The sequence below is a fragment of the Acomys minous genome, assembly GCF_964271855.1.
Source record: "Acomys minous genome assembly, chromosome: 15".
Classification (NCBI taxonomy): Eukaryota; Metazoa; Chordata; class Mammalia; order Rodentia; family Muridae; genus Acomys; species Acomys minous.
The window spans coordinates 57,069,013-57,084,264 of NC_140497.1; positions in this window are offsets into that span (position 1 = coordinate 57,069,013).

The following is a 15,252-nucleotide window of genomic DNA, read 5'->3' on the forward strand; positions in this document are numbered from 1 at the left end:
GGACCAAGGACTGACCCCTATAAAACAGTAAGCCAAAAATAACCCTCTTTCCTTTGTAAGTCAGTTGTTACCTATAGGTGGAGAATCCTGGGTTTAGAGATGAACCTCTGTGATGTCGTTGAAGCTCACGTTCTCTCATTGACTGGGTTTTTTTTTTTAACTTTAAATTATCTGTAGGATTCCCTTTCTATTTACAGTGTGGTCCCCAAAGTGCCAGCATCAAACGTCTTCCCATAACTTCTTAGAAACAGAAGTTTTGGACTGGGCAGGTAGCTCAGTGGTAAACACTCACACAGCAAATGTGAGGCCACAGTTTGGCTCCTCTGCACCACTCAGACAGACAAACAAACTGCTGCCTATACAGCCTCACTGAGGGAGGGCCTGGAGGACTGATGCCCTCAGGTGATGCCTATGCACACCCAAGGGTTAGGACTGCTGGCGAGCCACTGTTCCGATCGTTTCGTTTGAGTCCCAGCACCACAACACAAACTAACGCTTGGGTGTGCTAAGCCAATGTTTTACCACAAGCTACACCTCAAGTCCAGAAAACTGTTTCTAATATAGTATTTATTCTTGTATTTTTGCTTTTTTTTGTTTTTTTGTTTTTTGTTTTTGTTGTTTTATTTTTGAGATGGCATTTTTCTACCTAATCCTAGCTATCCTGGAACAGGATATGTGTACCAGGCTGGCCTTGAACTCACAGAGATCCTCTTGCTTCTGTCTCTGGAGTTCTGGGGTTAAAGGCATGAGCCATCCCCAGCTATTTTTATTCATTTTTTTGGTCCTAATTTATTCCAAAGCAAGTTAGCAGCATAGCTTCCTGCTATGAATATTCCATCTGTAATGTGAACCACACTGTCTTAGTTCATCTATTCAACTAGTTACGGCTGAACTAATTTTCTTGTTTTTCACCCAGGCTGTTACAATTATCTCTTGATTTATCTGAGCTTCCATCTCTTCTGCCTTCGAGTCCACTGTAAGCAATTTTTAAGCAGTGAGACACAATTACTACAAGAAATTGTAGTGAAAGAGCCAAAATAATCAGATAACAGCACAGATGCTGTGGCTGAAGTGTGTGTGTGTGTGTGTGTGTGTGTGTGTGTGTGTGTGTGTGTATGAGAGAGAGAGTGTGTTTATTGTGTGAGTGTATGTGTATGAGAACTTTTGAGTATGTGAGTGTATATGTGTGTGAGTATGTGAGCGAGTGAAGAAGGGATGTATGTAGGTGTGTACGTCTGTATGAGTGAGTGTGTTTGTGTGTGAGTGGATGTATATGTTAAAGGACATGTGTGTGTGAATGTGTGTAGAAGGGGGCATAGCTCTGTCTTGTTTTTGTTTTTGTTTTTCGAAACAGGATCTCTCTGTGTAGCCCTGGCTGTCCTGGACTCACTTTGTAAACCAGGCTGGCCTTGAACTCACATGGATCCACCTGCCTCTGCCTCCCAAGGGCTGGGATTAAAGGCGTGCGCCACCACGTCCGGCTCCAGCACTTTGTCCTAACCACTCCCAGGTCTCCAGAGATGCTTCCCTGCATCTCAGGCATCTGTGATCTGTGCAGTGCCCATGACACCCTTGCTCCATCTGCTAATTATTGGATGTGGCACAGGTGGTTTAGTAATAACAGAAGTAACAATGTTCACGAGAAATATGGCTTGCAGTAACTTGGAGTGGGTCTGAATCATGCTTTGTGCTTTCCAGAATCCTTTCTCCAGGATGGAAGTCCTCACATTTGCTACCCACGGGAAGTCAAAATGTGTGACTCAATGAACAGAAATCAAGGGTCTCTGGCTGCTGTGCCACTGCCAGGAAGAGAGAAAGAGTCCTTAAAACCATCGCATGGTAAGTCTGAACTCACCAGTCTGCCTCCTGTTTAGCCCACTCGTGCCCTAATCACTCCCTCTGCCCCTCTTCCAGGACTCCTGTGTCCTTTCCCCTTCTGGGAGACCGTGTTTTCATGGGTGGTGCTGGTTCTCTGACTGGAATTTTCTGTTTTCTCTCTCCTCTGCAGGCATTTATCCCCATGCCCAGCAGGTGTGCCTTGAACACCAGGGCGTGTGACCCATCGGGTAGGTGGGAGGTAACTGGGGGAGGGGCAGGGCTTTTGGAGCTATGGGTCCCTGGCCACACCACCTCCTGGCTTGTGCTGGGCTCCTTGACATTCCTTAATGCCCTCATTTTGAGCTTTGCTGTATCCTGCTTTGTGTTTGTTCAAAGGCAAACATCTTGTCTTATTCATCATTTTGCCCTCGGGGCCTCTGTGCCGAGGGCAACAAAACATTATTTCATCCTTTCCTAATGGAGCAGGTCAAAGAATGCCACCTTATATTTCAGTGTTCTTTCAGCCATTTTTCCTTTGGTCAAAATGACCCTAAGTGATGGTCCTTTGGGTAAAAATAAAATCGTTTATATTCCTTGGGACTCTAACTTACTACATAGATTTTTCCCCCCCAGCTTTGGTTACTCTATAGTAGCAAGAATTCTCTAAGTCAGTTCCCTAAAGAAACAGTAGTTCTTCAGCATCTGTATCATTATCTATCAGGAATCTCCTTCTTTGGCCAAAGCCAGCAGTGCACAGGGCTGGGCTTTTAAAAAAAGAAATCCATTAGCTTTGGAAATAGGAAGTGACAAGGGGTAATTGATCTATTTCAATGTGCTGTTACAAGAGATGGCTTTTATTTCTTTGGCCCATGGCCCCTTTAGATTTAATGTATATATTTTCCAGAAAATTCTCCTTTTTTTTTTTCAACTCAATGAGTACAAATTTTAGATGATTTAGACTGTTTTAAATTATACAATAGACCTCTCTGTCTTAATCTCTCCTTCCCCGCGGTAATTAAATATAGGACTCAAGCCGGAGCTGTGTCTGCTGCCTTGCCAGTGTTCTCGTCGACGTCGCAGCCCTCGGTCCAACCTTTAGTCCCTGCTGCCCCTCCCCCACCGAGATTTTAATTTTGTTAAAATGTTTCTCCTGCAGCTGTGAGTCAAGCAGCCCAGCAAACTGCGGAAACACAATGTCATTTAATATTCCAGCCCTCAGCCCAGACAGTTGCACATCGGGTCATTTGGAGCAGCGCTCTTGAGACTGCTTTATTTGACAGTGATTGGCAACACCCTGCGGTTGCAAAAGCAGCCATCACGTTGCAAGCAATAGCTCAGCTTTTAGAACCAGACCACACACAGGAGCCACATTCACAGAAGAGTGACAGCGGTCAGCAGGTGAGATGTAACACTCAAGCCACACTCTTGTCGTTCTCCAGTCCCTGGTCTGATACAGCATATCCATTCCCTGAGTTAACCATTTCTCAGCCGTGCTGCTGCAGGACAGAGACTCTGGGAGGCAACTGTGGGCCTGAGCACAGCTCTTCCTCCTGATACAGCTAGAGCTGCGGAAAAGCCACGGGCATGGAACCAGCCTCACAGGGCAAGCAATGGGAGTGAAGGGGTTCACAGAGGAAGTGAGTAAAACTAAGGGGTGAATTGGATTTCTCCAGCTTGAGAATGCGGAAATGGCCATGGTACGCAGGGAAGAGGTGGGCGGGGCAGGGGGGAATAATGATTTCTTCCTGCCGAGTTTGGGGTGATGAATTTGGGGTTTGGAGGATCAATAGTTACAGTTTGTAGTAAAAGCCACCTGGGATCGAAACCACCTGGGAAAACACTCAGTGAGAAGGAAGAACTCATGAGGAAACCCCAGGATCAGCAACAGTTGGAGACACTGAAGGAAGGGCCCAGGAGGGAGCCCGCAGGAGGCACAGCCAGGCTCACAGCAGCTGGTGCCAGCAACACGCTTTGTCTTTTTTCTTTTTCTTTTCTTTTGGATGTTCGGGGCTTTGTTTTGTTTTTGTTTGTGTTGTGTTGTGGTTTGTGCTGTTTGTTTTTCCTGATGCACCTGACATTCATCCGGAGAAATGAATTTAGATTTTGTCTGGTTCGGCTTCACCTTAGAAATGAGAAAAGCAAGCTAAAAATCCTGGAGCTCATCTGTTCAAGAACTTCTCCCTGGGGCGTGGTGGCGCACGCCTTTAATTCCAGCTTTCGGGAGGCAGAGGCAGGAGGATCAATGAGAGTTTGAGGCCAGCCTCGTCTACAAAACAAGTCCAAGACAGCCAAGGCTATACAGAGAAACTCTGTCTCAAAAACAAAAACAAAAACAAACAAACAAACTTCTCTTGGGGCTGGAGAATCAGCTATTGGTTGGCTGGTTGGTTAAGAGCACTGACTGCTCATGCAGAGGACCCTGGTTGGATTCCCAGCACCCCCGTGGGAGCTCACAAGCATCTGTGACTCCAGTTCCAGGGGGTTAGAAGCCCATTTCCAGTATCCTTGGGCACCAGGCATGCGCATAGTGTACATACATACATTCGGGCAAAGCACCCGTGCACAAGCCAAACGGGCTGGGCACTTCTCCATCAATCACTAGTTAAGAAAATATTTACAGCTGGGTCTTACGGCCACATCTTCTCAGTTGAGGCTCTCTCCTTTCAGGTGACTCTAGTGTGTGTGTCAAGTTGACAGAAGATTAGCCAGCACAGAAGAGGAGAAGGAGGAGGGTAATTCTTGTTCTTGCTTGGCTGACCTCTTCCTAGCCCACCCTACCCTTAGTCCAACCACCCACCCCGCATTTAGTCTGCTCACCTCAGTTAACCTAATCGTGAAAAGCCCCCACAAACACACGCAGAGATTGGTCTCCAAGGCAATTCTATATCCTGTCAACCTAGCAATGTAAAGCATACAAGGACCAAACTCTTATCAGACACTACCGCTTGTTTCCATGCAGCCATTAGAGGGAAAGCCAGAAAACTTTAGAAACAGAAGCTGGAAAATCCCTGCCTAGTGTTTGTCATCTAATTTCCTCTGGCTTTGATTTTTAAGGATTTCTTTACCAAGAAGAGACTTGATACTCTATGATCATATAGAGGGGGAGGTAATCCCCCTCAGGAACAGTCATAGGGGAGGGGAATAAGGGGAAATTGGGAGGGAGGGAAGAATGGGAGGATACAAGGGATGGGATAACCATTGAGATGTAACAAGAATAAATTAATAAAGGAGGAAAAAAAAAAGGATTTCTATGACTTTACTGAGCCCTTCCCTATGCCTGTGAAAGTGCGTTTTTTATTTGTTTGTTTGTTTGTTTGTTTGTTTTTCAGAGGAGGGGCTTTAAGGCACTGAGTCAGCCAGGTTCTCTGGAAGAGCAGTCAGTGCTCTCAACCACTGAGCCTTCTCTCCAGCCCCAATTAATTAATTTTTTAAAAAGTAATTTATGCCTTTAATTCCCCTTTCCCTTCTGGTAATAAATGGCTGACTCAGTAACTTAAAACCCCTCCTCTGAAAAACAAACAAACAAACAAACACACAAACAAAAAAACCAGCTCTGCTGCATAAAATGTAACAGATTTCCATTGGATTCTCATGTTCCCATCTTCGGAATCCTGGAATTACAGATACATGTCGCTTCCCGCTTTAGGCACCATTGGGGCAATTTTTAATCCTCTTACTTAGCCCTCATTGTATCCTTTTTCTAAATCTTTAAACATAGTTTTGTAGGGATGATGTGAGAAAGCAGTGACGATCTCCTCCTTCCCTTGATGGTTGTCCTGTACAAACCAGGACAGTAGGAGCTGTGAAGAGCTTTGGGGAACGGCATTGGTAGGTAATATTTTGAAAACAAGTCTTGAATGTCACTATCAATCCTGAGAGAAAGAAGAGTGCATAAAATAGAAAAATGTCCAAACCATAGTCTTTTCTTACGACCACACGAAACCAGTGTCCTGTACAATTTTCCAGCAGGAAGGAGGGAGTGAAAACTTGCTCTGTGACTCACATCATACAGAGATGTTTCAATAAGAGAAATTGACCTTTGCATATATTGAAAAATAGCATCTCCTTGGTAGCTTAGTGATCAAGAGTGTGTGATGCTCTTCCAGTGGACCTAACTTCTGTTCCCAGTGCCCTTGCTGGGTGGCTCATAGCCACCTGTAACTCCAGCTCCAACGAATGCACCTCCTTTGGCCTCTGAGGACATGCAACTATGTGGCATATATATATTTATATTTGTGGCATATAAATATATATTTAAAAAAGAATAATAATAATCATAATAATAATATGATGATAATAATAATGGGGGGCTGGAGAGATGGCTCAGTGGTTAAGAGCACTGCCTGCTCTTCCAAAGGACCTAGGTTCAATTCCCAGCACCCACATGGCAGCTCACAACTGTCTGTAACTCCAAGATCTGACACCCTCACACCAATGCACATAAATTTTTTAAAAAATTAAAAATAGTAATAATGGAGTAAGTAGATCTCTGTGAGTCCAGCCTGGTCTGCACAAGAAGGTCAGGCTCATGTAGTGAGATTCTGACTTGACAGAAATGTTAATTCTTTTCGTCCTTTGTATAGAGCAACAGAATATAAAACAATCCAATCCAAAACCTTCAGTGGAGTTCAGTTTAAGACAGAGGCAATATTTCAGTAGTAAGCCTTGAAAATATCAGTGAATGTTTTGGACCAAATACATCTTTCACTTTAATATCCTGCTGGGGCTTTGTTTTTTGCTGCTCAGTTTATCAAATGACAGATCTTCCCTACCCCCACCTCTGCCATTCTCCAAGATATGATGTCATCCTCCAAGCTCTTGATGACCTGGAACCAGCTTTATAAACCAGACTAGCCTTGAATTAACAGACCTATACTTCCCAGTGCTGGGATTAAAGGTGTGCACCACCATGCCCAGCCAACAAGACTTTGTGCTATTCGAAGGTAGTTATATGAAGTCCCTAGAAAATTCCTCCAAAATGTTCATCAAGACCAGGTTGAAATTTCAGGTGAAACCAAAAATGGCCTAATTGGGCAACAGAATTTTAGCAGAGAAAGGAAGAACAAACTAATCTTATGTAAACACTTGCTTTTACCTCACTAGGCAGATAGAGCCAAGGGCTCCTGCCTCACATGCTTGAAGATAATGTGAAAGGAGGCCTGGGTTCAATCGAGCCTCTGTTGATGGGCTAGAGGGTGTACAATTGAACCCCATGATTCAAGACATGGATTTTTTTTTTTTAGTTTTTAGAGACAGGGTCTCTCTGTGTAGCCTTGGCTGTCCTGGACCCGCTTTGTAGACCAGGCTGGCCTCGAACTCACAGCGATCTGCTTGCCTCTGCCTCCCGAGTGCTGGGATTAAAGGCGTGCGCCACCACGCCCGGCTAAGACATGGAGTTTTATAATGCTATTGTGTGAGACTGGAGCACATGGGATTAGCTGGAGAAGTCACAAACGAAGACAAAGCTGAATGCAAACATCTTCCGGATACCAAGACTTGCTAATAGTCCTATCTCAGCCAGCAATAGGACCATTAGCAAGGTACAAGAGCTTCCTCTTAGGCCCCTGTATTCAGTAATGCTGGTAGCATCTTCAGTGATGGCCGACTGTTCATCTGTGATGATTTCTGAGGCTGGTAGCAATGCTAACTGTGTAGCGTCTCAGTATAGCCTATTTTCCCTTTTGATATGGGAGTGTGAGGCTGGGATCCACAAATATGAGTCACCTCGAAATCACTAAAAGAATAGCTTTTGACTTCCAAATATCATGTGACATTACTGGATACAGAGTTCCTAATTTTTTAATTTAATTTAATTTAATTCATTTTATTTTCAGTACCAACTTGATCTAGTTTGGCTAAATGGTGAAGATTTAATAGTGACAAAACTTGAAAGGTGAGGAATGTTGCTGGAAAAGACCAGACCAGGGGCTCGGTGTTGCATGCACTTTCTCAACTCACAGGGATTGTCATGACCTGAGCATCTGCAACGAAGGTCTACAAATGCCTTCTCTATAACTGACCTCTAACTGCATGCTGGCCCATTTACTTGTTACTGGGAAAAGAAATTCACTGTGGCAGTCCAGGTGTGGTGGCGCACACCGTTAATCCCAGCACTCGTTAAGGCAGAGACAGGCAGATCGCTGTGAGTTCGAGGCCAGCCTGGTCTACAAAGTGTATCTAGGACAGCCAAGGCTACACAGAGAAACCCTGTCTCAAAAAAACCAAAACAACAACAACAGCGACAAAGAAATTCATTGTGGCATTTCTAGGGGTGGAAAGTTGGATTGGTATTCATGTTTAAAGAATTCTCCCAGTGATTTTCCTGTACACGAATTTCTCCACACAAGCTGATACTAAATTCTAAGTCTTGCTTACCATCACCCTGAGTTTTGTGCAGCTCGGCTCTGGCTCCTGAGGGCATGGGGGGCCCAGGTCCTCAATAATGACTGACATCTCCAAAGCAGGGTATTTTAGGAAGAGAGACTGGCTTCTGTTTCAACGTTGTGTTAAGATTTTCTGGAGTAATAAATGGCTCTTTAGACAGAAAGTGCCTTTCCTGGGAGAATAAGGAGCTATGTGCCAAGCGAAACAGCCGTCACCGGTGCTCTTGATTGACTACCAGATCTGTAGTGGCTCACAGCAGAGGTGACAGCCCACAAACACCTTCCTCTGCTCTGATACTCTGAGGCTCTTCAGTCCCCTTTGGAACTAAAGTCACTTCTATTATCATGCAAATTACAGCCCATGTCATTCCCAAACTGCTGTCTGTTCCAGTATGCTCTCGGATCACTGACTTCCTCTCAGACCTAACTCTGACACTGCAGCCCTGCGCTCTAGAACAGGCCAGTGTCCCCCGTAGGATGAGACCTCAACCCTCCCTGCCTTCCTCTCTCATGACACCCAGAAGCATCCTTAACTCAAGTTTTGTACCTCTCTGCCCATCTACAGTGTTTCCTGAAAATTAAGGTTTATTTTCTTTTCTGTTTTTTTTTTTTCCCCAAGACAGGGTTTCTCTGTGTTAGCCTTGGCTGGAATCACTTTGTACCGAACTCACAGGGATCCACCTGCCTCTGCCTACAGAGTGCTAGGATTAAAGGCATGTGCCACCACGCCTGGCTTTAAGGTTTGCTTTCTAACTGCCTGGAGTCCACTGCCTTCCTTTGATTTTTCTAATGTCATCCGTGTCTATGTAAGAGTTCCAAAAATATATCCATAATAAATAACACATTTGCTGTTCACTTGAAGTTCAGATTTAACTGGCTATCCCCTGCCCCTTTTCCCCCAACAACTGTGCATGTGGCTGGTGTGGTTCTTTGATGTGATCTCGACCTGTCTTGTCTACTGGGCCACACCAACATTCTCTGGTATATTTTCCTTTTTTTTTTTTTTTTTTTTGAGACAGGGTCTGTCTGTGTAGCCTTGGCTGTCTTGGGCTCACTTTGTAGACCAGGCTGGCCTTGAACTCACAGCGATCAGCCCGCCTCTGCCTCCCGAGTGCTGGGATTAAACGCATGCGCCACCACACCCGGCATCTCTGGTATATTTTAACAAACACAGTTCCCCAAGAGCAGACATTCCAGGTCTTGTCTGACTTTAGTTGTCACATTTTCACACTAGGCAGAGGTAATATAGTGGTTTAATGTGTTAAGGGGGGGCATATACTTCTTGCACATTAAAAATAGACCTTGCATAGAGCTATCATTAGCTGGTTAATAAAGTAGATTAGCATTATTAGGACGAGACATTTATTCTGTAAAACAGAAAATCAAAAAGAATCAAGTCTAATGATCATGTTATGTTGTGTTTAAATGTAGACCAGCTGAGTGAGTTCCCTTTCTTCCATTCCACAGGTCTCTGAAAGAACGCCACGTGTGCTGACAAGATGCCTCAGTGGGTGAAGGCACTCACTCGCCACCAAGCCTGATCCTGAGTTTGGTCCCCAGACGGCACATGGTAGAAAGAGATAACCAAGTACCACAAACCGTCTCCATATATGACACATGGCATATGCTCCCCTTGCCCAAAATAATGCTTAAACATATAACTTAAGCATTTAGAGAAGAGCGCCTTCTAATGGTTGTAGGCCAATGGTAGAACACTTGCAAACCATCCATAAGAGGTCTTAAATTATACACACACACACACACACACACACACACACACACACACACACACAGCCAAGAACAGATTAATAAAAGACAGCCTTTTACTCAACAAGTGTCTGTCTGATTCATGCTGCTTCAGTGAATTTTAGAAAATGTTTAAAAAAAAATCTGTTCCCACTCAAAACAGAGTGTACTCAATGTCCTTGCTTATTTCAAACAGTTCTTGGAGGGAGGGGCAGTGGGGTAGAGAGAGGGGAAAATATAGAAATCTTAAAAATCCATTCATACATTCTGACATAATTTGACACATATCTTTTTATACGCCCATATATGAGAACTTTAAAGTCATCGGATCAGGCTGTCCATGACTAGCTTTCTCACATCAAAATGTATTACGTAACCTTTAAATAGTTCCATAGCACTCCATGATATGAGTGAGGGAGAATTCGCAGCATGTTGTTGGGTGTTTGGGTTGCCTCCCCTTACTCACATTCTCATGTCCTTATCTTTATACATACTTCTAACAGTCAGATGATTTCTGGTAACAGGCAAAAGAGATAATTTACAACAAAGCATTTCTGTGTGTCTGCGGTGAGGGACATACAACTCTTGGGTGTTTGTGGGAGCCAAAAGTTGGTATCAGTCTCTCACTAAACCTGGAGCTCACCCATGTAACTAGGTTAGCTGGCCCATGAGCTCCCATCTGTCCCCACCCCTTACTGTCTCCCACCCAGCACCCTTTGCATGGGGCCCAGCTTTTACATGGGTGCTAAGTACTCAAACTCATATATTCACTCTTGCTCAGCAGGTTCTTTTCTGATGGTCCCCATGATAATGTGTTTTCTATTAGTGAATAGTCAGGGTTGACTTCACCAGTAGTTAAACACAGGAGCTGGCAAAGCAGCAACCTCTGATGCTGGAAGTGCAATGGGGGGGACACTCAGATGCCCGCTGGTGGCCATTTGGTTGACACAATGCCCATGGGCCCGGTATTTCTGTTCCCAGCATCCCCTTTTCCTCCTTCTGTTAATAGCATTCGACATCCTGTGTGGAATCCCATGGTCTCTTCTGAGTCTTGTCTTGAGACTACCCCCAAACTTGAGTAAGAATGGCTGTCCCCTGGCCTCATGATCAATTGACTCAAGGATGGGGCCAGCTGCCTTGCTTGGACCAGATGAACCCCAGGACCTATTGGGGGACTACTGGGAAGAAGCAATGGCTCTTCCTGCAGCAGATAGCAGAGACTCCTGGGCCCCCTATGGAGAAAGTGTAAGTGAAAATGAAGACACTCTGAGCTGGGGGATGGAAAGGGTCAGGGTCCCATGTTAATTCTGGGATCCAGCCACACACACAGCTAATCACCCCCACAACTCAGTAATCTATTCTTGGCTTACACCAATTTGATTCAGAATTCCTGGCACTTTGCCTGAAATGATTCCTATTTGGTTTTTTGTTTTGTTTTGTTTTGGCTTGTTGTTGTTGTTGTTGGTTTTTTTTGTTGTTGTTGTTTTGTTTTGTTTTTTTGACACAGGGTTTCTCTGTGTAGCCTTAGCTGTTCTGGAACTTGCTCCATAAACCAGGTGATCTCAAACTCAGAACTCAGAGATCTGTCTGCCTCTGCCTCCCAAGTACTGGGATTAAAGGTGTGCACCACCATGCCTGGCTAATAATCCCAATTTTTTTTTTTTTTAAAGATTTATTTATTTATTTTTATGTATACAGTGCTCTGTCGGCATGTACACCTGCAGGCCACAAGAGGGCATCCGATCACATTGTAGATGGCTGTGAGCCACCATGTGGTTGCTGGGAATTGAACTCAGGACCTCTGGAAGAGCAGTCAGTGCTCTTAACCCCTGAGCCATCGCTCCAGCCCAATCCCAGTTCCTTTTTTTTTTTTTTTTTTTTTTTTTTTGGTTTTTCGAGACAAGGTTTCTCTGTGTAGCCTTGACTGTCCTGGACTCACTTTATAGTCCAGGCTGGCCTCGAACCCACAGCGATCCGCCTGCCTCTGCCTCCCGAGTGCTGGGATTAAAGGCGTGCGCCACCATGCCCGGCAGCCAATCCCAGTTCTTCAAGTCTGTCCAGACATTGAAGTATATATATATACCTCCAAAATGCCAAATGCATATATGTTTACAATATTTATTAGCATGTAAATATATTTATTCACTTGTACACACATACATATGCATACATTTGTGGGCTTATAGCTTTTTAGCTTATCAATTCAAATAGTAGTGGTTTCTTTTTCTTTCCCTAAGTATTCTAAATGTGTCTTGGGCCCTCTTAGGAATCAGAAAAGGCAGTGATCTATTCCCCTAAAACAAAACAAAAGCACAAATACAAGAAAGCAGACACAGCACTTTGTTGTTATTGTTGTTGTTTTTCGAGACAGGGTCTCTCTGTGTAGCCCTGGCTGTCCTAGACTCACTTTGTAGACCAGGCTGGCCTCGAACTACAGAGATCCGTTTGCTTCTGCTTCCCGAGTGCTGGGGTAAAGGTGTGCGCCACCAGGCCCGGCAACAGAGCACTTTAGTAGGATTCCAGGTTTGCCCATGGACTAGATTAAGAACTCTGAGGGGATGGAGAGGTGCCTCGGTGTTAAAGGCACTCGCTGCTCTGTCTGAGGGTCTGGATTCAGGTCCCAGGGCCCAGATTAGGGTGGCTCACAATTGCCTGTTAACTCCTTCCAGCCTTCAAGATGTCTATGTCTCCAGGAACTTACCCAGGCACACACACACACACACACACACACACACACACACACACACATGCCCCGTAAAGAAAAATAAATAAGGGGGGGGGGAGGGAAAGACCTCTGGTTGTGGAGGTGGGGTGGCCGCTCCACGGCAGAGCGTGTGGTAGCATGTGTAAGGCCGGGGGTTTGATCTTGGACACCGCAAGAGAGGAAAAGAAGGACTCCAGTTGCAAAGCACGATACTTAGTGTCTGCATAACAACATCCGTCCTAGATTACTGTTCTCCAGTTCCCCTGGCTGCAGGGCAGTGCACTGAGAAGGAAGTGTTGGCAGCTGAGAGCGTGTGTTCAGGGTGTGGCTGTCTCTGCTGCGAGTGTTGTTACAAACTTCTTGTGAAGTCGAGCGTGGAGAGGAAAGGAGAGGCCCAGAGAGTGAGCGCACACACTAGGTGCTCATGTGGTATCTTATTCACTTTTGTTTTCGATTCCCTAATTGATTCCTTGGGATAATCACCCGGAGCTAAAATTACTGGGTCAAACGTGATATACATTTGTAGAGCAGGTGTCATCTGCTACCAAGTTTTCTTCTAGGAAAGAAAAGCTGGCGAGATGAATGTGGAGTTGGTTGCAGCACCCACCGGCTGGACCACATAATCTGATTCATTTGAATCTTTTCCAGTGCTGAGAAAAACGTCCTCTAGTTGCTACAATTTGATTTATCGGGTTATAAGTGCATGTGAGTGTTTTCTATAAGTACAGCTGTTTGCATTCCTTCTTGCAATCTTGTGCGTATTCATATTATTTGCATTTTTTCCTATTGAACTCCCCCAGCCCCTGGGCTGGGCATTGAACCTACTGCCCCTGTGCATGCTAAGTAAGCATTCTATTACTGACTATTTCCTGGCACTGTTTGTTCTTAGTAATATGTAAAACCGCCTTGTAAATTATACAAACTGAAGTGTTTCTCTTGTTTCATAATTTGCTTTTGACTTTTTTTGAAAGTATGGTTTCATTATATCAAAATGTAAAGATTTTAGATAGATATTGCTACCAAGTGTTGCATTAGGACCTTTCCCCTCTACTTTTTGTTTTAGAACAGTGGTTCTCAACGTTCCTAATGCTGCAATCCTTTAATACCATTCCTCATGCTGTGGTGACCCACAACCATAAAACTATTTTCATTGCTACTTCATAGCCTTAATTTTCCTTCTGGTATGAATTGTAATGTAAAAAAAAAAATCTATGTAGCCAGGTGGTGATGGCACACCCCTTTAATCCCAGCAGGCAGATCTCTATGAGTTTGATGACAGCCTGGTCTACAGAGTGAGTTCCAGGACAGCCAGAGCTGTTCCACAGAGAGACCCTGCTTCGAAATGCAATACAAAACAAGATGACAACAACAACAACAACAACAACAACAACAACTGTGTTTTCCATGATCTTAGACAACCCCTGTGAAACAGTTTTCCAACCCTTAAAGGGGTCTCGACCCACAGGTTGAGAACCACCTCAAAGTGAGAGTAAAATTTTTGCTCTTATTTTCCCTGCGTTTTGTTTTATGGTTGTCGTTATTAGAATTAGGCCTCAATCCTCCTGGAGTTAGTTTTTTAGACAAGCTGTGATACAACTCTCAATGTCTTGTCCCCGAATAGTATGCTTTCCAATTTCTGTGTGTATTATTTCTCCATTATAAGTGCCCTTTCTCCTGAGATGGGCCACGCCCACCTTGGTGGCTGTGGATGGGAACAATGACCCGAGCCACTTCACCACTGGTGTCCTACAGAAGCCTGACATCGACCTCCCAATCCTGGAGATGTCCCCTCAACAGTGAGTGTGCCAGAAAGAATGGGGTAGGGAAGAGTACCACTTTCCTTTACAGCAACAGCAGCCATGGTAGGAGAGGCACCGACAGGTCTGCGGGCTCCACAAAGCCCCCACAGGGGCTGAGCAGGGTCCGGACACTTTTCACTTCCAGTCCAGTCCTTTTTGTTTGCATTCTTCACCCACTGTACAAATTGCCTCCAAATTTCTCCCCAAGCCCTAACAGGAGCTGGTTGGTCTGGCCGTAATTATTGCTTATTTGATTTGTGGGTTTTAATATCTTTAACACGGGGAGGAGGCATTCTAAAGCAAACAGGCTCAGTGCCTGTTCAGTGGCGCCTCAGCTGCGTCTTCTGCCGTGTGTGTGTGTGTGTGTGTGTATGTGTGTGTGTGTGTGTGTGTGTATGTGTGTGTGTGTGTGTGTGTGTGTGTGTGTGTGTTCTTGGCTTATCTCATGCCATGGCTTAAGAATATAAAAGCCTGTGTTAGTGACCTTTCCATCACTAGAACAAAACACCTGAGATAAGCAACTTGCAAAGAAAAGAGGTTTATCTTGGCTCATAATTTTGGAGGCTTCAGTCTGTGGTTGCTTAGCTGTGTTGCTTTGGGGGCATCTGGTGAGGTGCACCTAAAGGTGGGATGTCACAGTAAAGTCAACATCCCCACTTCATAGCCAGCAATCGAAACAGAGTGACAGGGGCTAGGATCTCACTGTTAGAGCTTCCAATAGGCCCTACCCCTTACCAGTCCCACAACCTCTAAATAGTACCTGATTGGACCTGGGCTTATTTTTCCATATTTCCTGCCATTT